This window comes from Epinephelus lanceolatus, chromosome 9, assembly GCF_041903045.1.
Source record: "Epinephelus lanceolatus isolate andai-2023 chromosome 9, ASM4190304v1, whole genome shotgun sequence".
In the NCBI taxonomy this organism is placed as follows: domain Eukaryota; kingdom Metazoa; phylum Chordata; class Actinopteri; order Perciformes; family Serranidae; genus Epinephelus; species Epinephelus lanceolatus.
The window spans coordinates 22,472,144-22,498,976 of record NC_135742.1 but is presented as its reverse complement, the minus strand read 5'-3'; the positions used below and the strand labels follow the sequence as shown (position 1 = coordinate 22,498,976).

Genomic DNA, 26,833 nt, shown 5'->3' with positions numbered 1-26,833 from the left:
GAGAAAGCGACTACACACACACGCACAGTGTTTTTGAGTCTGGGAGAAGCCAAATCAATTTGGCCCCCTGTGAAGCGCAGAAGTGACGGCCGCTAAAGAAGGGATGGAGTGGCCAAAAGGGTGGAATGTTAAAAATGTCCTGTTTAGGTAACAGAATAGGACTCAGAAGACAGAAGAGTCGTGTGGCAGCTACTTGCCGAGTGGGAGTTGAAAGGGAGAGCAAGATGTCCCACCTGCTCTGTGGGATCTTTGTCTGCCTACTTTACTGATTCATAAATCTGCTACAGCTTACCAAATAACTGAGGATCACGATCTGCAGCCACCCACCATCATTTTTTTTTTGCTGTCGTCCCTCCCCACAACGATTGGCCCCCGCTTGTCTTTCCATCTGTCACACAAAATATCTGAGGCAGCTCTGACTGGAGTATGCTGGAACTTTAGGGAATGGTGTTTATCTGGTTGTGTGTCCTGCACACAGAGCTGGAAATTAAGACATTACATTTACACAAACACTTAACATAAATATAATTTTGAGATACTTGTGCTTTATTTGAGTGTTTATCCATTTTACGCTACTTTCTACTTCTACTCCACGACATTTCAGAGCCAAATATTGTTCTTATTGTTCTTTATTGCTGATGCAAACCATTTCTCATTTTGCTGAGCTGCACATTAAAAGATGCAAAGAGTTAACACCCAGTCAGCAGAGCTTTATTAATGGTACTACTCTTCAGTGAGCACAGAGTTTAAACAAATACTACTGGAAGAGCTCCACAACAGGTGCATCTAAAAAAATTAGAATATCGTGATAAAGTTCCATATTTCTTGTCAGTTATTTCTGAAAGTGAAAACTGTATATATTCTGGATTCATCCTGAGAAGAGCTCTAATCAGATGATTAACTAATTTAATCTGTGAATCTGGTTCAGTTCATACAACCACATCATGGGGAAGACTGCTGACTTAACAGTTGTCCAGACGACACTCACTGACATCCTCTGCAATGAGGGTAAACCACAGAAGGTCATTGCTGAAAGGGCTGGATGTTCGCAGTTGTCTTGGTGGTCCAAAGTCCTCTTTTCAGATGAAAGTAAATTTTGCATTTCATTTAACATGGAGAGGCACAGAATCCAAGCTGTTTTAAGTCCAGTGATCATTTGGGGTGCCATATCATCTGCTGGTGTCGGTCCACTGTGTTTTATCAAGTCCAAAGTCAACACGGCCGACTACCAGGAGATTTTAGAGCACTTCATGCTTCTGTCTGCTGACACGCTTTATGGAGATGATGATTTCCTTTAGAGAATCTATGGAGTATTGTCAAGAGGATGAGAGACACCAGACCCGACAACACAGATGAGCTGAAGGCTGCTATCAAAGCAACCTGGGCTTCTAAAACACCTCAGCTCTGCCACAGACTGATGGCCTCCATACCACGCTGCACTGATGCAGTAATTGAGTGCAATAAGGAACATACTTTTCACAAGGTTGACATTTCTGTATTATAAATTTTTTTTTTTTTGATTGGTCTTCTGTAATATTCTAATATTTTGAGATTCTGGATTTTTGATTTTCATGAACCTTAGACTGTGATCATCAAAATTAAAACAAACAAAAGGCTTGAAATATTTCACTTTTATGTTTGATAAATCTACAATATCTGAATGTTTTACCTTTTAAATTAAAGGAAGGAATTAAAAATGAACATTTCTATGATATTCTAATTTTTTGAGATACACATGTGCTTAGCAGGTGCATGCATGGGTGAGGTGGTTTTACAAAGTGAGGGAAGGTCCATCCATTTGCACTACGGAGGGACTGAATATCTTTGGAGAAACGTTGTATTCCTAATATCTGCATTCCTAATTTTTACAAATATTTTTGAAGGTGTAACTAAACTTATTCACCCTTCGTCTCTTTACATGGTGTTATTAAAAGTCTAAATAATACAGTGTGAACAGCACAAGCATGCTATTCTATCTCCTACGGTCAATATAAAATCAGTGTTTGGATTACTACTCAGCAATGGGAAGCAGTAAATGAGGAAGCTTAATATTTCTGAACTCAACAGCATCAAAAAGTTCAACAGGAGTTCAATCAGCTGCGGAGGAGGAGGCACATGCCTGTCATGAGGCGAAATAATTGCAGGAGTCCGGAGTTGTTTTTGTGGAGCTGTCACTGCGACAGTCGGGGCAACACAGCCTTTTTCAGAGATGTTCAACTAGCAGTTACATATTAACAATCGAATGGAGGAATAGCTGTGTCTTAAAATGTGTACCAAACAATCTAAATAAAAAACGAGACACTGATTAACAAGCCTGGGGCTCTGTTCATTCTAATTAAGCGTTAGAAACGAACTCAGTTTCGCCCTGAATAGGTGGGGAGGACCACCTAAAGTGGGAGCTTACGCTAATAAAAGAGCTACACGTGTTCCCATGGCCAATGACAACTGTTCTTACAGCCAAGAATAGCGGAGCCCAATAAAACCTTTCTGTCTCTTTCTATTGCCGGTCCTATTCACGACTGCTTTCTCCCGCTCCCCCTCTTTTTCTCTGTCTCACACACACACACTCACCCCTGCCAAACACAATGCCTCTTTCAGCTGATTTATAATTCCTACACATGCTTGCAGAGCGTTGTGTGTTTTGGAGATTTAGTTTCATCATCACTTGAAATTTTTACGGCTTTTAAAACAAAACGCCCCAGTTACGACTGTGCAGATTTTGACCGAAGCATCAGCAAAATCATCTGAAAACATGAGCAGACTGATTATCAGAAGGTTAACTAATTGAGTTGAATGCAATAATTAAATTATTAGTGGGCAGATCAAAGAGGACAGAGGACTGGAGAGGAAAGATGAAACAGCGAGAGACTGGAGAGAAGAGAAGAGGCCCTGTTATGGGGGCTGTTTAGGGCCAAACAGAGCAAGGTGACACCGGGGGCAGGGGGCTGACCTACAAACCGCCGGTAACCCCCACACCTGCATGGACACATGGACACGCACGGATACAAAGACACGTACACCAACCCAGACACACAAACACACACTCAGACACTAACTTATTCACACATTGTTGCACACGACACCAGCTCCTCTAGACCTGCCAAAAGGCCACCGTTTGACCAACTGATAATACCATCTGTTAGGCAAAACACTAAGTGCTTTGTGGTACTTCTTTCTCATAGACTTTACCAAACAATCAGATACATACTGCCAGGGACTGCAAACAGTGTTTTACTGAAGACTTCAAAGGAGAATTATGTGAGAGAGGTTAGAGGTGAGGGCCAGAACGGAGGGAGAAAGGAACTGTGATTTCATTAAAACAGGCGCAATGGAGCAAATAAGAAAAGAGAAAAGGTAAGAACAAGGAAAAGGCAATGAGAGCAATGTTTTTAACTTTATTGATATTAATACAATGTTTCTAAATTAAACTTACTGGATAGAAAACTTACTTTAACCAAAACTCAGTTCTGAACCTTTGATTTTAGACCAGCATTGAATTGTCTTTTGTGGTTTTCTTTCTTGAATTTAGTGGCTTACAATGAGCATTACCCGTTCAGACTGATTGAATTTAAATACAATCTATGCTGGCACTGATCTCGTAGCATGAAGCAGGCCTATGACCACTGAAGAACTCTTTGATGATGGGAGAATGAATGCTTATTGTTAACCAGTGTTGGGCTGCAACACATCACTTATGTGTAACTGTAATTCCATTCCAGCTCCTCATCCCAGTAACATTCCATTGCTTTGATATTTCAGGGCAGAAAGAAACGTTAACATTAGCAGCAGTGATATAATCATAACAGTCTGCTGGAGGCATCAAAGGAGAAAAAGAGTTATGTCGAGGACAGATGAGCTGCCACAGGCTGCTGAGGATTTCAGCAGAGAATAGGAATGAGTGGAGGCCGTGGGCACAACATGTAACACTACAGTATTGGCCTCTGGTGTGACATGACATATGCGTCGGCAGCACTTTCAACACAATAACAATGGCATAACATGTCAATCACAATCATTTACCTTCTCTGTTATATGGCAGCTAATGGCAGCCATCCTCTGCTCTGAAGGTAAGGAGGTCCTAGTTTTATTGTTTGCCCAACTTCTGAACATTTAAAGCCGCCGTTCTTTGTCTCTGAGTTAGCCGCTGAGTTAGCTGCTTTTTTGGCAGTGTGATCGGCAATATAATATGGAAGGTGGCTTCGCAGTTTACACAGACCTTGTTTTGGCTCTGTTACTACCTCCAACATGCCAACTTTGTCCCTTTCCACGATTGTACCTTACACAGAATGGCGAGGCAGCATAATGGCACCATGTTCCTGCTTAGAACAGGAAGTGTTAGAGTGGCTTATGTCTTCGGTAATACGCTGTGTTTGAGTTAACTGGGTGTACCTGCATTGTAGAACCTGTGTTGATGAGATACAGGTGAATTTCTTTGTACTTACTGTGCTGTAGGCTTTGAGCTGTGTAAATCCTGTTTAGATGCAGGTAATGGGTGGTGGGAAAAAAGAGGCCAGGATCAACTTCTTTGCAGTCATAAGTGAGGCAACACGAAGTTTGGGCCAGTTATCCCTGATTCAGCCCTCCCCACAACCCGTGTTGACCCTGCTCCCTTCTGCTTTTGTTTTTCTCAATGCAAAGCATTACTAACATTGCAGCAAGTTGTCGCCCACACGAGTCTCTGTTTTGCTCACATCTGGTTCCCTATGAGATCACGTGAGGTAGTGCATTCATGCTCCCTCTGGCACTATAAACTTAATAATATCCTGAGGTATGTGATCTGCCATTATTTTCATGTCATCAAATCATGAGATTAGAGAGAAGAACATCTGTAAAATGTCTCCTCATTATGCGTGTGATGCAACTAGATTTCAACATCGGTTATGATTTCAAAACTCCTGTAGTTTGAGCCTGTACAACAAGATTTACTTTGCAACCTTCATGATGATGATGATGATGATGATGATGATGATATAATAAATAGGGTAAAGGAAATAAAACTGAGTTAAAGTAGCAATAAATAAAGTTAGAAAAGTATATATTGGACCCACCATCTGACTTTCAGTAATAAAATTAGCAATAAAATGATAAAAAATGACCAGGAGTTAGATGGTGGATTACAGTATTAGTTTGGTTTCTGTGCGCTCAATGGACACACTGGTTTGGGATGTGCTAGCTTGGCACAGGGGCTTGAGGTAAGGGTAAGGTGAGGCAGTTAGCCACCACCAAAGAGGAGAAATGCAACTACCAGTAACTGTACAGGTATCTGATTCACATGTTTTATGTTCTTAGCTGAAGTTAGGAACAGGTACACCTACGCTCACACAGCTCAGGGGTGGATTTCTGCAGAGCTGTGTGCAGTCACAGACACTAAACTGTTAAATGTTCAGTTACACAGTTGGGCTCTGCTTGTGAAACTAAAATGTCTTTTTCAATGTATGATGAGTACTCGATTACAGTTTTTGAGTAACTTGCCAACACTGCTGGTAAGACAGAAATATGGTGCGCAGTACAGGCAGGTGCATCTTTGCTGACCTCTTGCAGAATGTATAGCTTAAGTTTCTGATGTTAACAAAGTTGGACAGGAAGGAGGGACACCGGGACACAGGGAGGGAGGACAGAGTTGGGCAGGAATGGAGTCGGATGGGGGAGGTGATGGGAGCAAAGCGGGGTGTCGGAAGGGTGGCGGGGGGGCATGAGGGTCTACTAGGGGTGAGTGGCGCAGTGGGATAAGAGCGTGGGGAGTTCATGCCCCCGCCAGGCCTTTTTCGCACTGCATAAACAAAGAGATTACAGTGAGAAGGGGCTCTGCGCCGCTAACAAGCAGGGGCACCACACACACACACACACACACACACACACACACACACACATTTAAACACGGACCCACACACACACACACAGTCACATGCATGTAGGAATCATACACACACACACACAAAAGCATATAAAGACATAAATTCACACACAAACGAGGCAAAACTCATGAAAACAAACGTGCACATGCAAACACAACATGAACACAATAAAGTGACACACACAACTAACAAGAAGCATCACAACATAGTGGCGCCACCTGTCTCCTCTTCACCAATTAATGAGCTCCCCGCTCCCGGGATGTTACAACGAGGTGGCAATTAGCAGGGAAAAGAAAGGGGGAGGCATGAAATGAGGGAGAAAAACAGACGACAGGAGGGGGGGGGGGGGGGGGGGGGTGAGTGGGGGGAGAGATGAATAAGAGAGAGGAAAGAGAAGATAGAAAACAGAGAGACGGGATAAAGATAGAGAAATAAAAAGACATATAATTTAAAACCTAAATTCTGCTCAGACTGCGACAGAAAGAAATACCCAGAGACCGTGACAGAGCCGCATTTACCCAAAAGTTTGCAGCAGACAGTTGAAATATCTCTACAACTGTATCTCTTATATAACTTGTAGCCATTACTTCATTTAAAATAGTTGTTTGTTGACAAGAAGAAACCAAAAAATTCAAATGTTAAGGTGAGTATCCATACTTTCTACAACACGGTTAGCTATTTTGCAATACCTTCTGTGCACAGGGATATGCGTTATAGACACTGTGCTAATTTGGTTGATTTATAAGATAGTTTGTGTTTGTCCTCATACTGGTCACAATTCTATATTTCTAATTTAATTGTTAAATAAGGAAGACTATTAAACTCATTAATTTGGAGATCACCTCTCTCGGGGATGTGAAGTGTGTGGAGAAAATACACATATTGAAATATTTGTAATGTTTAATTTTATTCTATTGATGTATATATCGTACTTAAATTTCAAACTTACAGCCTGGCACAGTGACAATATATATTTTTAATATTTTAATATCTTAAGTACTAGTGTTAAACACTTTATCGCACATTTTCATTCCTATTTTATTTTATTAATTTAATTGAATTTAATTGAATTTAATTTGTTTGCTTTATATTTACATCCTTCTATTTCATACTCTTAATCTTACTTTTTATAATTCTACATTGGAGCGACTGTAAAGAATCACAATTTCCCCCCTATTTCTGATTTTAACTCTGAAATATGGCAGGATAGTGAGGATTAAATGAGGATCATTGTAGGAAAAGAGTTTGAAAACAATGGGGAAGACAGGGGCTGTTGTTGCTGATGCAAGGTCAGCGTATCATCACATCATAGTGCAACATTTTGCGTTTCATTTTGATCAGATTCAGATTTATTTGCTTTAGAACAAAATCCATGGTATGAAGTGCAAACATAAAACAAGACAGCAACACAAAGGTAAACAACTAGAAAAGATCTTTCGCCTTCCGGTGTGTTTCTGTCCCCTGTTTGTGTTTATGTTTCCATCTATCACGATCTCTCTGACTCCGTCTCTTTCCTTCTGTCATTCAGTCAATCTCTGTTTCCTGTTTCTCTCTCTTAAATACATGCGCACACACACAGACACACACACACTCTTTTGTTTGCCACCTGATAACGGGCAGTCATTCATGCCGCCTCTCGACCCCTGTGACCCCTGAACCCTGAGACCTAAATGCGGAACAAGAACTGAGAGACTGGTCACGCATTTGCTTACAGTGATTGCATGAGCAGACACAGTCGCACATAAAAGCTACGAAGGTCAACCTTTCCTAACTTTGGAAGGAAAATCATTACTCCAAAGAATCAGGAATGAAAAAACCTTAATGAAGACCCTTTAAAAATAGAGTTAACTTCAATAGGTAAATAGATGAATCATAAAAGAAACACCAGGACATCTGTAAATATGGATCTGGTATTCAAAACGCCTCACAGAGCTGTTAATTCAATTAGTCATCAAGTTTAGTTTAAATAAGTTTAATAGTTAAAATAAATGAACTTCACTTGGAAGACACAATTTTGAAGCTTTAAGCTGCCATAGGCTGGTTTTCTAATTTAAGATTTTACATCAGGTAAAATGCAACTCCATTCAAAGAGCTTTTCAAAATGACTTATAATAATCGCATTGTTTCTCTGTCATTTACTTTAAAATGTTTGACTTTGATATTTTACTAGTATGTAAAGAAGTGTGGGTGTTTTACATGGTCAATCAGCTTTGTGTTCAGCTAGTGTATGCCTGAAAGCTGGGGTAAGCAGAAAACTGGAGAAGGAAAAAAGCTGTCTTAAGCCCTACCCAGCAGACGACCATGGGCATATGTACATGCTTCGTACAGTAACCCACTGTTTCCCTTACACTGATTTGTTTAATCTTACTTCATTGTTAAATTGAATGCAGCGCGGTCCGCTAGACCCTCCGTGCCTCGCCCTCTCTCTCTGTTTACCAGACCAACTAGAATTACCGCCTCGCGGCTGTATCCCTCCGAGCCCCACACCCATTGTCCCCCTAACAACACAGGTGATCTATAGTCAGTCACCAAATATTTCCCCTTCTGTTCCTGAGATATGTTGAATAATAGCCAGAAAAGTGTTTTATGCAGAATATTATGATGTCACAGTGAAGTTGACCTCCTCTTTGACCACGTTCATTGTTGAGTCAAAGTGAATGCTTGTGCCAACTTTTAAGAAATTCCCTCACTGTGTTTTTGGGATATTGCATTCACAGAAATGAGACAAACAAGGTCACAGTGACCTTGACATTTAACCACCAAAATCTAATCAGTTCCGCGTTGACTCCAACTGGACACGTGTGCCAAATTTGAAGAAATTCCCTCTAGTTGTTCTTCTGATGTTGTGTTCACGAGAATGAGATGGACAAGGTCACACAGACCTTGATCTTTGACCCTTGACCACCAAAATCGAATCAGATCGTCAACCTTTATGCCAAATCTTGCTCACAAGGATGAGATGGATGAATGTACAGACGGACATATGTACGGATGGACAACCCGAAAACACAATGCCTTCCAGCCATGGCTATCACCAGCGTTGAGGTATGAATATGAGACAACAATTAGCAGGCTTACATTAGCCATCCCATCGACCAGCATGCAGAAGCTCGAGCAATGGCCCTTTGGACTGCGGCTACAGCGGCTCAAATTCAGCCAATACAAACGCAACAGTGCTTGTCACAGCCAGCCGGTGGCCAGTGGCAACACCGAGTCACCAAGCAACTTTTTCTGCAGGATTCTCCGCCATTGAATCAGGCTTTCACTAAAGAGGCATGCACAAGCATCTACGTTTGTAGAACAGCCTCTCTCTGAAATGACCTGTGATTGGTCAGGGTCTCCTGTCACAGGCTAGATTTCTAAAGCCTGAAAACAGAGCAAAGAAGAGGGGCAGAAGTCTAGTGTCCTCTCAGACTACTTGAATTACAGTATGCTCAAAGTTTATTATGGGATTTTTGCCCAAAGATGCCAAAATAAAACTGCCTAGTGCAGTTTAAGGAAGGAGAGAAGTACGTTCACTTTTCTCTAGCACATTTTTAGCATGGTTAATATATGTTGTGATAAATTATTCTCTTATTGCATTTCCTGCCTTGTTTTTAAAGGTAACTGTACCCCATTTAGTTACTATCAAAAAATACTCACAGAGGGTACTGGATAATGTTGCTTGTTACTGACATTAAGTAATACACAATAGACACATGAAAACACCAAAGCATGATGCAGACACACAAACCACACACACACTCATTTCTGTGCCCCCCCACTCCATCCAGCTCCTACCATGTCCACAGACACACACACAGGGCAGGTGTGGGGTCAGTGTTAGGGTCAGTGGCCTCGGTCCAGCTCCCAAATATAGAGTATCCACTATTCGGAGATCCTTAAGTTCACTGCAGGTTCTCGTATGACCACCATGGACTCTTTATGTATTGGGAGGAACACACATACCTAACACACAGAACATGCATTCATTCATGCATTCACTCACACACACGCTCACTGCTCCAGTACAAGTATTCACACTCATGCACTGCATACATACATGTATGTAAATTAATGCATGTGGACAGAGTACTGGAACACATTCACACATACACACTGCGTTACACTCTGTTACCCTAACACATCATTAAGATCTCTATCATCCTGCTATCTGAAAACATGAATGCTCATTTCCTCTCTCGCCCACCCCCCATCTCTTCACCCACCCATACAAACTTTTTTTTTCATGTTTCGCTTCTTCCGTTTCTCCTTCTTTCCTGAATCCCACCATATCCCCCTCTCTCTTTCAGAAGACACTGTTCACAGTGTCTATTCAGTGTGCAACAGAGAACCTCTTCTATAGCTGAAACTTGAGACTGACACTCTGACCCCTCAGGATGACCTCTGCACTCCAAGCTAACGGCTCTGACACGTACAAACATGTCTATACGTGTGTGTGTGCTGGCTGTGCGGTCGGTCGGTCTGTGAGGATGTTTCTGTAATGGTAAATATTGAGATGACAAGCTGGGTTTGATTAAAATTGTGTAAACTCATAGATAAAATTGAAATACAATATATATGAGTGTCAGTTCCCTAACAAATAATGGCCACACAATGGAAGTCAAAAAAGATAATAGCTTTTGGCTGTGAGTATTTACACTCACCGGCCACTGTATTAGGTACACCTTGCTCGTACCAGGTTGGACCCCTTTTGCCTTCAGAGCTGCCTTAATTCTTGGTGGCACAGATTCAACAAGGTGCTGGAAACATTCCTCAGAGATTTTGGTCCATATAGACATGATAGCATCACACAGTTGCTGCAGATTTGTCAGCTGCACATCCATGATGTGAATCTCCCGTTCCACCACATCCCAAAGGTGCTCTATTGGATTGAGATCTGGTGACTGTGGGGGCCACTGGAGTACAGTGAACTCATTAGCCCCTTTCCCTGCCAACATTTCCAGGAACCTTAATTTGTTTACCCAGGTAAACAAATTCCTGGTAATCTGTGTGGTTTGCATTCCCATCGCACCTCAAAGTTCCGGAAAATTTCTTTAAATTAGCGTGATGATGTAGATGATTCGGCGTGTGCCCTGTATTTGGCTCAGCCAGCTTATTGGCTAGTTACATGCTGGTGTAGAGAGTTGGGGCTGTTTGTCTCAGAAGTATTTTAAGGTAAGTGTCAAACTGAGTTAGTCTACATACAGACAGCTGTCATTTGAGCTTTTTAGTAACAATTCACAACTGAACTAGCGTGCTGTCTTTGTGTAAGACATAACAGTAGTGACGGTGGATGAGAGACTGGACGGAGAATACTGAATATCACTGTCTACATGTTCATGCTGCTGAACACATGTATTGATAAAGTATTGGCTTCTTACTCGCTAAGGTTTAATGTCACTTACAGTAACGAATGTAGCTGCGGTCAGCTCGAGTCATTTTCAAGTTATCTTCACTTTCCGCCACGGCCGCTCAGCTGTTCACCAGTTACCATGTCTCGTCTGCGTGTGTATGTGTGTGTGTAGAGGAGTTCAGCGCCGGCACAAAAGAACCGATACCACTAGCGCTGATCAATACTACGGTCTTTGATCATTTAGCCCCGGGGCTAATTTAGTACTGGGTTTCGCTACCCACCCTTAATCAAAACAGAAACGAAGTGGAGCTTGTAGAAATGAAATAAAGCTTGCAGCAGCTGCCAGTACCAGGAAGTGCGGAACGCTGCATGTGTGTGCTCCACCGATCAGTGTTCTTCGGCAAACAGCCCCGCCCCTCAAGAATTCTGGGTAATCTGAAAAGTCCTACCTCCCTACTAGGTACTTTTTCCAGGGTAAATCTGGGGTTGAGGGAAAGTTTTTTACCCAGGTAATTTCGGTGGAAAAGCGCGGAGTTTTTTCAAAATTCCGGGTAATTGATAAAAGTTCCTGCGGTGGAAAAGGGGCTAATGTCATGTTCAAGAAACCAGTTTGAGATGATTTGAGCTTTGTGATATGGTGCGTTATCCTGCTGGAAGTAGCCATCAGAAGATGGGTACACTGTGGTCATAAAGGGATGGACACGGTCAGCAACAATACTCAGGTAGGGTGTGGTGTTTAAACCATGCTCAGTTGGTACTAAGGGGCCCAAAGTGTGCCAAGAAAATATCCCCCACACCATTACACCACCAGCACCAGCCTGAACCGTTGATACAAGGCAGGATGGATCCATGCTTTCATGTTGTGTACACCAAATTCTGACCCTACCATCTGAATGTCGCAGCAGAAATCCAGATTCATCAGACCAGGCAACGTTTTTCCAATCTTCTATTGTCCAGTTTTGGTGAGCCTGTGTGAATTGTAGCCTCAGTTTCCTGTTGTTAGCTGACAGGAGTGGCACCTGGTGTGGTCTTCTGCTGCTGTAGCCCATCTGCTTCAAGGTCGTTCGTTCAGAGATGGTCTTCTGCATACCTTGGTTGCTCACTGGATATTTTCTCTTTTTGGGACCATCATCTGTAAACCCTAGAGATGGTTGTGTGTGAAAATCCCAGTAGATCAGCAGTTTGTGAAATACTCAGACCAGCCCTTCTGGCACCAACAACCACGTCACGTTCAAAGTCACTTAAATAAACTTTCTTCCCAATTCTGATGCTCGGTTTGACCTTCAGCAGGTTGTTTTGACCATGTCTACATGTCTAAATACATTGAGTTGCTGCCATGTGACTGTCTGATTAGCTATTTGCATTAATGAGCAGTTAAAAAGGTGTACCTAATAAAGTGGCTGGTGAGTGTAATTATTACTAATATTAATATTAGTTGTGCTGATTCACAATGCTACATTAAAGGGTGAAAGATATGGGATCAAGATGGGAGCAAGGAATCCTACTGAGAAACAAACGACTGCAAAAAAAAAAGCATCTGATCAGAACATCTATTGCACGTCTGTCTAACAAATGGTAGACAGAAAACTATTTAAGTTATGTGCTTATAAAAAACACTGTCAGCTCTTGATTAGGACAGCATGCTTTAAAAGAGGCCACTGTTGGAAACTGCATCAAAAACGAACATTTCAGGCAAAATTTACTTAATCAAAAACTGCCAAAATGCAGGAAAACAAAAATGTTGGAAATTTTGCTGCAATTGAGGAAAAAACTTTTATTCACTTTCTGTGCACATTTAAAACTAAAACCACACAGACAGACACATGACCAGATGTGTTAAGAAAACCCAAATCTAATTTTCCTCTGACTGGAAGCGCATGCCTGTGCAAAAATATTGCAACACAGTCTAATTTGATTTTCTGTGTGGGCGTGTACATGAATATATGCATTAGTCTGAGTGATGCCCTGCGCTGTTTGTCAGGTTTTTTTTAGGACATTCCTTTACATTCTTATATTAAATTAAATGCTCTTGTTGGCTCCACATGATGCCTATTAATATGGAGCACACAGTGTTACATTAACAGCTATCCTTACATCTCTTTGCCTCATTGTAGCACACTGGCAGCAATAATGTTTAATTAGGGGTTTGGCAGTTGCCATACAACTTTCAGGAAAATGACTGTGCCATATTGTCTGTTCTCTTTGCCCTTAGGTTCCACATTAACAAAGTACAGTAAAATCAAGGGTTAGCTTTACTCATAAGTCATGTTAAGCTTATTTGTTTATATCCTGTCAACACTAATGCCATCTTGAAATGTTTAGTCATATAATTTTGAATGATTTTGGATAAACAAATCCCTATGTTGGACATCTGTTTCATTGTTCTTCTTAAAAATGCTGCTTGAGGTAATCCAGGTCAGGGTAGGTAAAGAGAACACGCAGCTACATTTGTTAAGGTATCAACAACAGCTCAAGTGATTCATTGTAACTCAATCTTGTGATTACTCCCTGAAGAGCACAAAAAGGCCCTTGACGTGTGTGTGTGTGTGTGTGTGTGTGTGTGTGTGTGTGTGTGTGTGTGTGTGTGTGTCTACTGACGATAAATGATTGCATCTGTTCTGATTTGTACTAATAAAGTGTGTCCTTCGGTGTACAGCTGCAGGCAAGACTGTTGGCGTTGCACTACTTATTTACAGCATTTTAAGGTAGACTGCAGCCCTATCTAAACCTTAAGCTCCAACTCGTTTGGGAGTAGGTTTGTGGAACCAGTATGGGTTTTTTTTTGCCCTCATTCATCAATCTAGCATACAAACCAGTGTAGATCTGAGCACAGAAATTATCTAATGAAGGGTTAGCGTGTGATTCAGGAAACGTTCTTATCTCGCTAAATAAATTGATAAATGTGGTAGCTGAAAACAATTTTCATTTGAATAACCCACCCCAATATATTATCAGTTTACAACGGAGTTTACAAGGTGAGAGAAACTTCTCTGAGCTAGAAATGGAAACACTAACGTCCCAGGTCAAATTTTACCTATTGGTTTTTTAAAAACTCCAGCTGAGGTTGGGATATTTAATTTATGCATCCATGATATGTACCGACCTATAGCCTAATACAGTAATAATACTAGCCTGTTTATTATATATCATGGATATTGTTATAATATAAAAGCCTATAACTGACCCAGACCAAGGAGCGTGCAGCTTTGTGTACTGGATCTGCTTCCATTTTGGGTGTAACAGGTGGTGGAGGAGACACAGATTCAACATCTGTGTCCAAGTCAGACAATAGGCTACTAGTATTTAAATGATTACACTGTTGCATGGTTCATTTATTTCTTTTATTTCTTTTTTATAATGCTTTAATGAAAAATAATATAAACATGCTTTGGCTTGTTAGTATTTACAAAAAAAAGTTTCAGATAAATTAGCGCTGGACACCAGTGGTGGCCAGTCTGGAGCCTGTCCCATAGAGCCATCTGCGAGCTGTGATAAGCCTTGTTTCCTCCAAACACTTTCAGTATGGTACCTTTGGAACCAAAGGTTACTAGATACTAGACATGGTACCTAGTAACCTTTAGACTCTAGGTCCTATAGCATTTCCACTGCAAACAGCACCCTTAAATGTGGGTGGGACTGTTGTCATCACTGCTCCATCCAACGCTCACTGTATTTCCTCCTTCATCAGTCTGCACCTTGAATGATCGTCCACTATTGACCAATCAACGGACTGCACTGTTCACAGCTCCACCTTTTAGTACTAGATCTGTGTGCTAGGTACCCTAACAGAGGGGGGACCAAAATGGGGACGGTACTGAAAGGTTCCATTGGTACCATCCACAACTTTTCACAGTGGAAGTGGAAAAAAAGCGTACCGAACTGAACTGTGCCGTACCACACTGCTTGATGGAAATGGGACTATGGAGAGTGCACAGTGATGTATGCATTTACAAAATGTAATATTTTCTCACAAGACATTTTGAGTGATTAGCCTAATATGTGGCTGCAGTCAGAATATGATCATATAACAATTCTTCAACTCAGCCAGATTTACTCTGCTGCACCACAAAGCCACATTACTTAAACGTATTTATAGAAGTTGAGATGGCACAAGATTTGATCGTAGCCCGTGCTCATGGGCACGTGGATAAATGCCAAGCTCTGCATTAAAAAAAAAAAAAAGACGGTATGCCCTGTTTTCTGACGTACATTGTTTCGTAAGTAAAGTTCATTGCAACCAACTCACTGTGAGCACAAGACACTATATTTATTAGATTTTGTGTTGACTTGGCTATTTCTTATGGGGATCAGTGTGTGAAAGGTTGAAAGGAGTGGGCCCCTAAACCATGAACACACCCCTGGACAATCAGTTTCATACCTTGCTCTGTCTACAAATGTAGATTATACTTAAGTCATTATGTTACATTTAAACCTTTTATAATCCAGAATACATGCACACATGCATACATGAATACATGCACACATTTGCAGACTGTGCATGGCAGATGACAAATTGATGTCACATAGATCCTTGCATAATAATAATACCAATGCTTTTTTTTTTTCAAATTCTCAAAAATCATGAGTAATAATGAGTGATGATGTATGAAAAGTAACAGCAAATAATAAGATGTGGGGAAATTTACAATAGTCCTTTATTTTTGCAGTTTCATTTCACAGTGTTTTGCCTTACTCATCGTTTTATTTCTCATACTTAGACCAGCAGTCCGTGTGTGTGTGTGTGTGTGTGTGTGTGTGTGTGAGTGTAGAGGGTAAGGTAGTCGTTGGAACATTATTGGTTATTCTAGAAGATTGGCCTGTGACATTTAATAACAAGCTCCCGTCTTCTCATCTAAAATACCTGAAGCTTTCCAGGTCCGTTGGTCCAGCTCAGTATCATGTGCAGAGAACAGATGAGGCCCTGAACTAGTAAAGTGCAGCTTCATGTACACAAACACACACACACACACACACACACACACTCGGCTCAACCTCAGCCCTCAACAATGCCACATTTGTCTAACAGCTGATCTCCACATGATAAGAGATAAAAGTATATTAGGCAGGACACCCACCCACACACACACAATCATGTCTTCAGATGGTTATCGTATTTACATAATCATTAGTTGTGGGTGAGACTCTGTCACGATCTGTGTGGTTTTCCCTGTGGTATTAGAAGCAATTACCATCTGAGAGATAGGCCTGTGTGCACACACACAAACACAGTGTTTACAGGGTATGAATGCATGCTAACAAACACACATGCAGACTAAAAGGGAGCAGTTATTTTAGTGAGATAAGTCTTTTCATACACTGGGCTGTCTATGCAGTAGAAAGACACAAATACCTCTGAAATTAGTGCTACATGACCAGAAAAACAAACAGAAAATGGTTGGTGGCGGGTTTCTGTGAAGTGCTGTAAAGTTTAGTTGATTCAAAACACACTTTAAACATGGCTTAATAGAAACAATTTCAAACACAAGTGCATAAATCAGCTTCATTATAACTCACAGCATTCACAGACAATTTGTCTTTTGCTGGACACATTTTCCCCACAAATACAACATGCTAATGTTTTTTGCACAAGCCGATGGCATTTTACATTGTATAAATTAGCCTAGCAGTTAGCAGATTTTTCCTCTACTCATATGAAGCCAGGGACAACAGCAACATTTAACAAAGGTAACATTACAAAATTCAGCTTCTTTACAGCTCACAAGGTTCACCGACAAAACTAAACTTATACTAAATACGTTTTCCAAACAAATATAGCATGCTAACATTATTAGCACAAGCCTTTGGCATTTTATGTTGTATAAATTAGCCTAGCAATGAGCGGAGATCTCCTCTATTCATATAAAGCCAGGACAAATAATACACAAGACTTAAAATGTTAACAAATTTATTGTGGAGGCTTCATTGTGTTAACAATTTATTGTTTCTTATCTGTTAAATTAAAGTAAATAAAAGCTATGTTTCCACCGAGGGAAATGGTTTCAGCTTACAAAAACACACAGGAGGTCTGTGTCACTGCAACATGTAGTTACATTTCTGGGGAGGTGCACGTCAGGCCACAGCATAGGGTACGGCATAGACTCTACGTCAACACAGAGCCTACGCCGCAAGTACAGTGTTGATTCGAAACAAAGGTATAAATCCCGCATTAGTTTTACTATTTCATCTCTGTTTTTTATCTCTGTTTTTTTCCAATAATATAAAGTAGGAAGTTTACCACAGTTTATTTACGCATACTACCCACATTGTTGTGACACAAAGCTGGTTGAAAAGCGGCTAACTGTCCCTTTAATGTAAAGGAAACAAAATCTAACAAAACAGACAATAAACACAGCAACACATAAATGTCACACTTACAAAACTAACTTGTTTTCAAAAATTGTGACACAGAACGATACACTACATGGACATGCTTGCAGCCCACAAACACACACACACACACACACACACACACACACACACACACACACAAAATCCGACCCCACTGCCCCTCCCCACGGCTTAAAGAAATTACTGCCACCTGAAGCGGAACCCTGTCCATCATGCGGAGGCCCCATGAAAGCCCCACAGGTGTCCTTTAACATGTCCAAAGGTCCCCTCCTCCCCCCTCGGCTCTCCATGTGGCCATTCATCAGGCTGTGGTGGAGGACATCAAAACAAAACACATCCCCAGGGGGAAAAGCTCACAGCTAACCATGCACATGAATCACTCTGCTGTGAAGACACAGCGTGGTACCAAGACGATCAGACTATTAAATATAGATCTCACATAAGTGAGACAGCAGTCCGGCTCCTCACATGATACAGACATGATTATTATTCATGCTGCAACCTTCTTGTCATCAAAAGATTTTTACTATACGCTGCACAGATTGACTTCAGTTGTGTAACTGTAGCCCACATGCCCTATTGTTCTGCTTTTCATCTCTCTTCAGTTGATCCGTAGCCAGGAAAAAAGAACATATCACTTTATCCTGACCCGACTTGTAGTGTGAAGATGAACACAATAACTTATAAGGGACAGGTGGAAAACATTCCAAGCCACAGAAACCAGCTATGTGTTTCTGGATCATATTTCAGTTGGCTGTGGTTTAAAGAAGTGTTGCTAAACAAAACAGCATTTGTTTAAAATGGAGAGAAATGGAGCAATCACCAATTTTCGCTAAATGGCATTCAAGTGAAAAGCACCCGAGAATTGGCCAAATCCAGTCACTCCACATTAACAGGCAGTGGGCTGACAACATAATATGCATGGCAACAAGGAAGTGCTTTTCCACAGTGGCCCACAGCTCATCTTTTTATACAGTGATTTTTTTTATTGCCAAAGTTGATCAGAATAAAGTATCTTTACCTATGAGGTGATGGGGAAACAAAGAGAGTGAATGAGACCGAGATTCATTCACTCATTCATTCAGTCTTTATATAACTCTTGAGGAATCATTGAGTACATGCCCTCATTTTTATTTTCAGTGATGTCTCAAGTGTGTGTAGCACAAAAACTTAATAGCAGTTTTCCCAAATATAGTGTCACCTCAACAAATCAAATAATCACTACGGGACATACTTAATAAGGAAGTGATATATGATGGTAAGTTGCCATTAGGGGCTTTATAAGTATAAAGGAACCAATACCTGTCACATCTTACCGTTAGAGATGCCCACCCAACCCCAGATGGAAAGACACTTACACTGTCACAAAAAAGCATTGTTAAGATATTATACAAAGAGACAAACAAAGAGACGCAGGTAATCACGCAGGCAAAGCAGGCATGGCGGCAGCTACCGCCACAGACAGATAGACAGAAACACAGACAGCGAGAGAGTCAGACTTTTAGAATAAACACCAGAGCTCTCAGTGTCGCCCAGGAAGAAATTCTTTTCTTTGATGTCAAGCCATGTGACCTCGCAGCAGTCTGAGGAATTGAAGCACCGTCCAAACAAACGTCAGCACAGCTAACACCCTCAAGGTCAGTGTGTGTGTGTGTGTGTGTGTGTGTGTGTTTCAGTCTGAATTGTGGTGTGCGCACGTGCATGTGTGTATGAACACTGGGAAGATGTGGAGGGACGTTAACTTAACTTATAGGCTTGGTTTGTCAATTATGCTTAATCATTACAATTTTTGTTTTCTATAGGTAAGCACAGACACATATTTGCTCCTGTTTAAGAACTACTTATGCATCTTGTAAATCTTCTTTACATTAGGATTATGCCTGCATAGAAATCAAACCCAGATCAAACTCCGGTTCTGTAGTTGGGGTTTAGTGCTGTGTACTTGTTGACCATGTGTACCACTAGGTAGATTGGTAGGTTAGTGAGGAGGAAGTGGGTTAATTTTCCTGTATATTCCAATGGCTTTTTGTTAGGTGGGTATACTGTACACAGGCAGAAAAAGACGTGGGTATACCCTGGATACTTATTTCCTCCACTACACCACTGACCATATGGAAACTGATGATTTAGCTGAATATATTCTTTATACCAACAGAGGCTTCATAACATTTGACATTGGGGAACTAAGCTTATTGGCTTTCTTGCCATCAGTTAGTTGTGAAGATTGACACCTCTCTTGTATATGTCCATTAAATATGAAGCTACAGCCAGATAAGTTGACCTCCTAGGCAACCAGCAGAGACTCCATGACGTCAGTGCTTCCGGCCAAGAAGTAGTCCAACGCATAACCCCAAGTGAAACTGTGACTTACTGTTTTTACCATTCCATTTTATACAAACAAACAAACAAACAAGACATACTGTCCTATTAGACCCTTTTACTGTTAATAAACAGTATGATGTTTTTTTGGTGGGCGGGGCTTAGCTGGAGGCAAAGCAATTCTCCACAGACATTAGTTAGCGCTAACTAGCAAGTCCTGCTGGCTTGTTTTAGACAATGGAGGAAGGGAATGCGAGTGCTGCATTCACAAATACTCATGTCAAGTGTCGGCGCGCACTTTGGCACAAACTGGACTGTTAGTGAATTCGGAGCACTGTCTGAATGTACCTTTTGGTCGTCTGGAGAGATGGAACAGCATAGCACCGAGTGGGCTGAATGTGTGGTTAACTTAACCGTTCATTCATTTATATATATATATAAATAGCACTCTGTTTCTTCGACCAACAGGGCTCTCATTTTAGTGTAGAGCGTCAGACTGAATTTATGAACGCACCACGTCAGGTGGGACTGTCAGTGTTACTTGAATAGTAAACACTGACCAATGGGACCAGACTGTCCGACCTGTATGCTCTCACTCAGTGGATGGATGATTTGACAGGATTGCCATAGGTGGGATGGCGGCTTTGTGGTTGATTACTATGCAAATCTTACAAAAGGAGGACAACACTGGAATGGTTTCTTCCATTTTGTTTTGTTATCGAAGCTAACATTAGCTAATATGCTAAAAAGTTAGTGAGAAATCCAATATTCCTCTTAATACCTCCCCAATTTCTGATTAAGTGTACATAACTCTCAATACATATAACGTTATTCATCCCTACAACAGTAAATACTTTTTCCCTAACCTGGTATGTGGTTAAGTTAAGTGTCTTCATGAAGTGTCCTCCAGTACTTTCTTCTTATCTCATTTAACCACAGTTGTCTGTGTCTGTTTTTTTTTGACAGGCAGTGGCCGCTGGTATATAGTAACATTTAAGCTTTGAGCCATGACTCCTTCTATTCTGGCTCCCAATAACACATGATGACATTTTAAGGCTCCTATGTAGCCTACAGTTCTGTGGTGGTGAGTCGTGTTTTGCCTCCAGCTAACAAACTGACATCATTGTGACGCTGGCCCCCAAAAGGGTCTATTAATCAGCTTTAGATATGGTGATAGACTTTTTTTTCCTACTCTTTGGAGCAAGCCAGACCTCTCTTTCTAGTCTTTATGGCTAGCTAAGCTAACACACATTTAAAAGACAGTTATGAGAGTGGTATTGATCTCCTTATCTTGCTCTTGGCAAGAAATCAAAATTAGTATTTGATTTTTTTTAAATTTCAAACATTTCTTCAAGGGAAAATAGTGCTTTTTGGCAAATGTAGCAGCAAGCACCTACATTAGCTAGTATTAGCATAAAACACCCAAATCACTGATCAAAGTGTTAGTGGTTGTGTTGCATTGTGGGTAATGTTGTGCCAGGTTTTGACAAAAAAGCAGAATACATGAAATAAAATAAGTATATGTCCCCAGTCTTGCTAATAAACTGTATAAAATCATCAGCATAGCTACCATGAGCAACCCATTAGCTTGTGGATTCCAGTTTAGAGGCCTGGAGAATGGCATTTCAGCTGTCGCCATCTTGGTTTTTTGGAGCCTGAAGTGACCAAATTTGGAGGGTCAAGCTGTGGGATGGTTCTGATTCAGAGCTGAGGACACTATCGGGTTATACAAAAATTCAAATCAGCTATTGAGACCAAAACTGTTTTTGTATCAGGCTGTAATATGTTTATCTCTACTGTAAAGTTAAGCATTTTAACATGGAGGTCTATGGGGATTAACTTGCTTTTACAGGCAGCCTCAAGTGGCCATTCAAGGAACTGCAGTTTTTGGCACTACCACATTGGCTTAATTTTTCAGCCCCAGAGGTTAGTGCTTGCTTCTGATACACAGATTTTGATAGGCTTTTTTTTTTACTGTCTATCCTGAGTCCAACGATACTGAAGGACTGCTAATGTTAAATCAGTGCAGTAGTCTTTTATGGCATAAGATCAAGCTTAAACCAACGCATTCCAAAATAGAAATCCTGAGTACAGTCCAGGTAAAGTAGAGTGGGTGAATGTAACTAATAAACACAGGAATTTATAACTTATTTCAATGTTGTCCTGTTTCTCTATCCTATAAAAAAATAAAGAACAAATAATTACATGAAAAACATTTTGCACACAAGCTACAGTTCTCCTCTGTACCGACATCTTGTGGCAGCAGAGGTTTGGAAGTAATTAGTTTGTTTTCATGTCAGGACTTATTTCAGATGATCACAAGCTGTTGCACTAAAACCGTTTACAGAGCTAAGGATAGCTTATTATTGTAAATGGGCAAGTTCTAAACACTGAGCAAAATCTCATTCATGCTTTTGTGAAAACTTAATTTTCTTGTGTATGCCCCCAACTTTCGTCCCTGCAGTACCACATTGCCAGTGCTTTTTCTGTTTGGGCTCATCACAGCTGAATGACCACAGAAACAACACTGCTACACTTTGAATACAATCCTCTCTCTGCTGGTAAACAGTGGTGTCCCATTGCAGCAGTTTATTTAGAAGTCTGTTCTAGCCCAAACAGGGATTACGACAAAGCCCACTGCTCCCTCTTTTAGACCACTAAGTACTTTCTGCTGCTGCAGCTGAAGGCTAGTATGCTGCTGAGGCATATGGGCCGCTGTATGTGTGTATGAGAGAGATAGAGATATGGAGACAAAGTGAGGAGGAGACAGTGAGAGGAGGAAAATGGATGGCGGCGAGAGCAACTGGGCTTACAGAAAAAGTGTCATAACAGCAGCTCACACACAGCGACGAGTGAGCAGCACTTCAGATCTGCCTGATAAACCCTAGCAGCTGAGAGGAACCCGGTAATGTCTTTACACAGCAAAAGCTTAACTACAATACACGTTCACTGGCTTTAACATGCTGCAGTGTGTAGAGGGGTGAAAAACATCTATCTTTTCAACTTGATTTGTCTGTTGATGGTCAGATGATTGCAACAGGTGGAGGAAAACTATAAGTATGGTGCCCCCTTGGGGACAAACAACATGCATCCCCAGTCAGTGCTGGATGCTCACATCTTTGGATGGTTTAGTCTTGTCCATGAGGTGCTCCACTGTGATAAGAACACTAATATCTTTTGATTACTGTTAACTATGCTATGTCTTTTTATACTCTTATTTCTAATCTCCTTTGCTCATCTGGAATAGATACTATTAAGTCCTCAGTGTTTAACGACAGATGCTGAAGTTCACCATCCTCACGGCAACTCAGATGCCAATAGGCTTCACGCACTTGCAACCCCTATCATGATAAAGCCAAACCCTGCAATGGAAATCAAATTTTATAATGTCTCTCTAGAGAAATAATAAGAACAAGAGCTTTTATCCATTGAAGAGAACATTTATGCACAATCTGGTTGGTATCTACAACAAATGCACAACAGAAGTCCTTGGAGCGAGATGTAATGGAAAAGCACAAGGAAGCTGCTTTTTTTCATTTGCAAGTTCATGACCTCACCAATAGCTACTTCCTTCTTTTCATTAACACTGACACACACACAACACACACACTCACAGCTTCTACACAATTTGTACCTCAGGGTAGAGCCCCATCATGTTGAAAGATGTTGTTGCCAGCACACCTGTGTACATGTGTGTGTGTGTGTGTACGACGGTTCATACATGTGTTTCCTTGTGTGTGCGAGTGTATACGTGCGCATATGAAAACACCCTCTCATGTTTCAGCAGTAATGGTCCTGCTGAAACATGCGTCTCCCACTCAAAGGTTCCAGGCTGCTGTTGAATACAGACACCACACAGCAGTTTCCTCAACAACTGGGGAGTCTGGGTGGGCCACCTATTATACCATCTGAAATAAGCTTTACTGAATTGGTTGGGTGAGTGTATAATGGCTCGAATTCTGTACGGTATCAGTATTATATAAAGGCATAAAGGTTTTTAAAATTATTAATAAAGTTATTTGCAGTGAGGCCACTATCAAAGGTTTTTTGTGTCAATTATTTTTCTTAAAATGGCTGGGGGGGGGCCTACACCCTGGACAGGTCACCAGACTATCACAGGGCTGACACATAGAGACAGACAACCGATCACACTCACATTCACACTTACAGACAATTTAGAGTCACCAATTAACCTGCATGTCTTTGGACTGTGGGAGGAAGCTGGAGTACACGGAGAAAACCCACGCTGACACAGGGAGAACATGCAAATTCCGCATAGAGGGACTCCGCACAGAGAGTATACAGTTACAACTTCACTTTTGACACTGCACTTCCTTGGGTTGTAAGCAATACACCTGCCATGACATAATTGTGTCCCCTAGCGATGCTAGAGTATAAGCATCATTTGGATGCAAAGGCTCACACAAACTTTTATGGCCTCTATGACATCAAAGCCCCAGTGTTTTTTGGGAACAATAGTGTTCATCACGAAAGTTTCTTGGGTCCTCAGCAACACACCTGCCATGTGTGAAGCTGATAAGATGAACGGCTGTCAAGAAAATTGACAGACATACGCATATACAAACAGACTGACAGAGACTCCTTCTGTATCAGTTAGATATCACATTCAGGATGGATCAAGGTACCCTGTGGTGTACTGACACACAGGACATCACGGGAGAAAGATGTCTGTCCTTGAAAACAACAGATAATGCGTCCCTACAAAATGTCTAAACAACATCAATCTCAGTTCGAAACCCTCTCACAAACATGATGATGGCATCCCGCTGAGTAGAGGCAACCTGAGTTATCATACTTTGTGCACACATGATGTGACACACGGACGTGGACATAATCAATCGGGATGCCTCATGTTTGAGGCTTTATCAGATCAAAACCATCTCACTGAGAACCTCTCCTTCACCTCAGTCTGCTAACCAAGTACCATCTGCTCGATAAATTCCAGACTGCTGGCTAAAGTGTGGTCCTCATTTAGAACATCCATATGTAAATGTGCAGTTAACAGCACCTGCCGTCCCTGACTGAATGGCCCAGTGTCCTCTAAGGAAAAATATGCACTAGTGGAGAATATACTTGTCCAGATGCCAGTTGTGCTGTGGACAGCTTTCCCTGCTACACATGCAAGGACCTCTTTTACTTTGTTAGGCACTTATACACCATCCATTAAAGCCATGAATGCTATTGATGCATTTATACATGCCTCCGTGCTTTGAGAGTCAGGCCTGGTCTTAGTGACTGGCATTGGGTGGCTTGTAAAGCACGTGATTATGCATTGGAGAGGTATTCAAATGTTTAATAGTGCTGCTTCAGCTCATGGTGATTTTACATGATACAAACCTCCTCAGTTGTCGTAGTTGTCCGTGCAGCTGGCTATAAAATGCTCCCAGATACTAATAAATGTTCTCTTGGCAACTGAGGCTAAATCACTTGTATTAGTGCAGGCTATGGTTACAGATTACCCTCCCAAAGGAAGCATTTATATTTGCAAACAAGCAGTGGCCACAACTCTTACTGTGATTTGGTTTTCTACGAATTCTCAACAGACATCAAAAAGTGCTTAAGTTTGTGCAGAGCCACCGCACAGAGACACTGAATTCTGTTCATGGACAATGTGCTCGAGGGAAAGGGAACAAGCAGCAAAATATCACTGCTCACCTACAAGTGAGCTTTTACAGCCTGAGGTAGATATTTTAAGACAAGTCAAATATATAGTAATTTATGAAGGATATGGTGTCACTATCTTTATGTTGCTCTTGGCAGGTTTGGATTTCGAAGGAAAATGCAACGTGAGACCAACTCCCTGCACTGCCGTCCTCTTTCCGGGGTATACTGTGGCTGCACACTACAGGCTATTTTGGGTAGTTTGCAGAGAAAGTAGTGAGGTGGTTCCAGCATTTCAGTTTTCACTTGATGAGGGTCTGACATGCCTCAGTTTGTAGGAATGCCGTAATGGACCATGGCAATCATCTTCTGTTTATGGAATCTCATCGATTTGCTATTGCTATTGCTCCGTATTTTTATCTATCTGTGTGCAAACTTTCAACTTTGACAGTACTGTATATCAGCCTACTCTCCTGTGCTCCAGCACTCAGTGGTTGGTGTAGTGGTTGGTGTATATAAAGACATTCTGACACAAGGGATTATAGATAAGATTGTGAGGATGGCAAAGAATTAAATAAACCACTAAAAGTGAGTGAAGATAAATTTAGTGTGTGAACATAAATTCCTGGGAGTGATACTGGATCACAAAATCAGCTGGAAACCTCAAATAAGTTACATTCAATCAAGGCTGGCAAAGAGCATCGCAGTTATGGGAAAATCAAGACACACACTGGACCATTAATCACTTTATATCATCTACTGCTCACTCATTTTACTGCATCTTAATTACTGTGTGGAGGTCTGGGGTAGCACCTATAAAAGTAATCTATATACATCACAAAAAAAAAGCCATTAGGATCGTACATAATGATGGATATAGGGAGCACAAGAACACACTGTTTTTAAAGTCACATGCATTGAAATTCAGTACAGTGCAGGGTACAAATAATGTACAAGGCAAGAAATAATTTACTGCTGGGGAATACGGAAAAAATGTTTTGTGACAGAGAGGGGAGATATAATTTAAAATTAGATCTTCATACAACTTTGAAAAGTTTGTGTATTTCAGTGTGTTTGGTGGATTTATGGAATGGGTTAGATGAGGAGTTAAAGGGAAGCACAACTATGGAGCACTTTAAAAAGATGCACAGACACAGTATGTTTAGGAGGTATGCAGACGAAGAGGGGTGATTGCTGATGGGTTGGTTTATTTTTTTTTATCTGGGCTTGGATGAGATGGGGTTTGTATATTTAATATCTAAGACCATTGTTCATTTATCTCTATTAAGGGTTGTAAATTAGTTTGAGATAGTTGTTGACAATTTCCTTTTTAATGAGACATGAATACTGAGAA

General features: G+C 41.1%; 1 protein-coding gene across 1 annotated transcript in view; it reads right to left on the bottom strand.

The window, feature by feature from the left end:
- The window catches only part of bmpr1ba (bone morphogenetic protein receptor, type IBa), a 102,113-nt gene that overhangs the window by 45,084 nt on the left and 30,196 nt on the right, over positions 1-26,833 (bottom strand). The gene's annotated exons all lie outside the window — the stretch shown is intronic.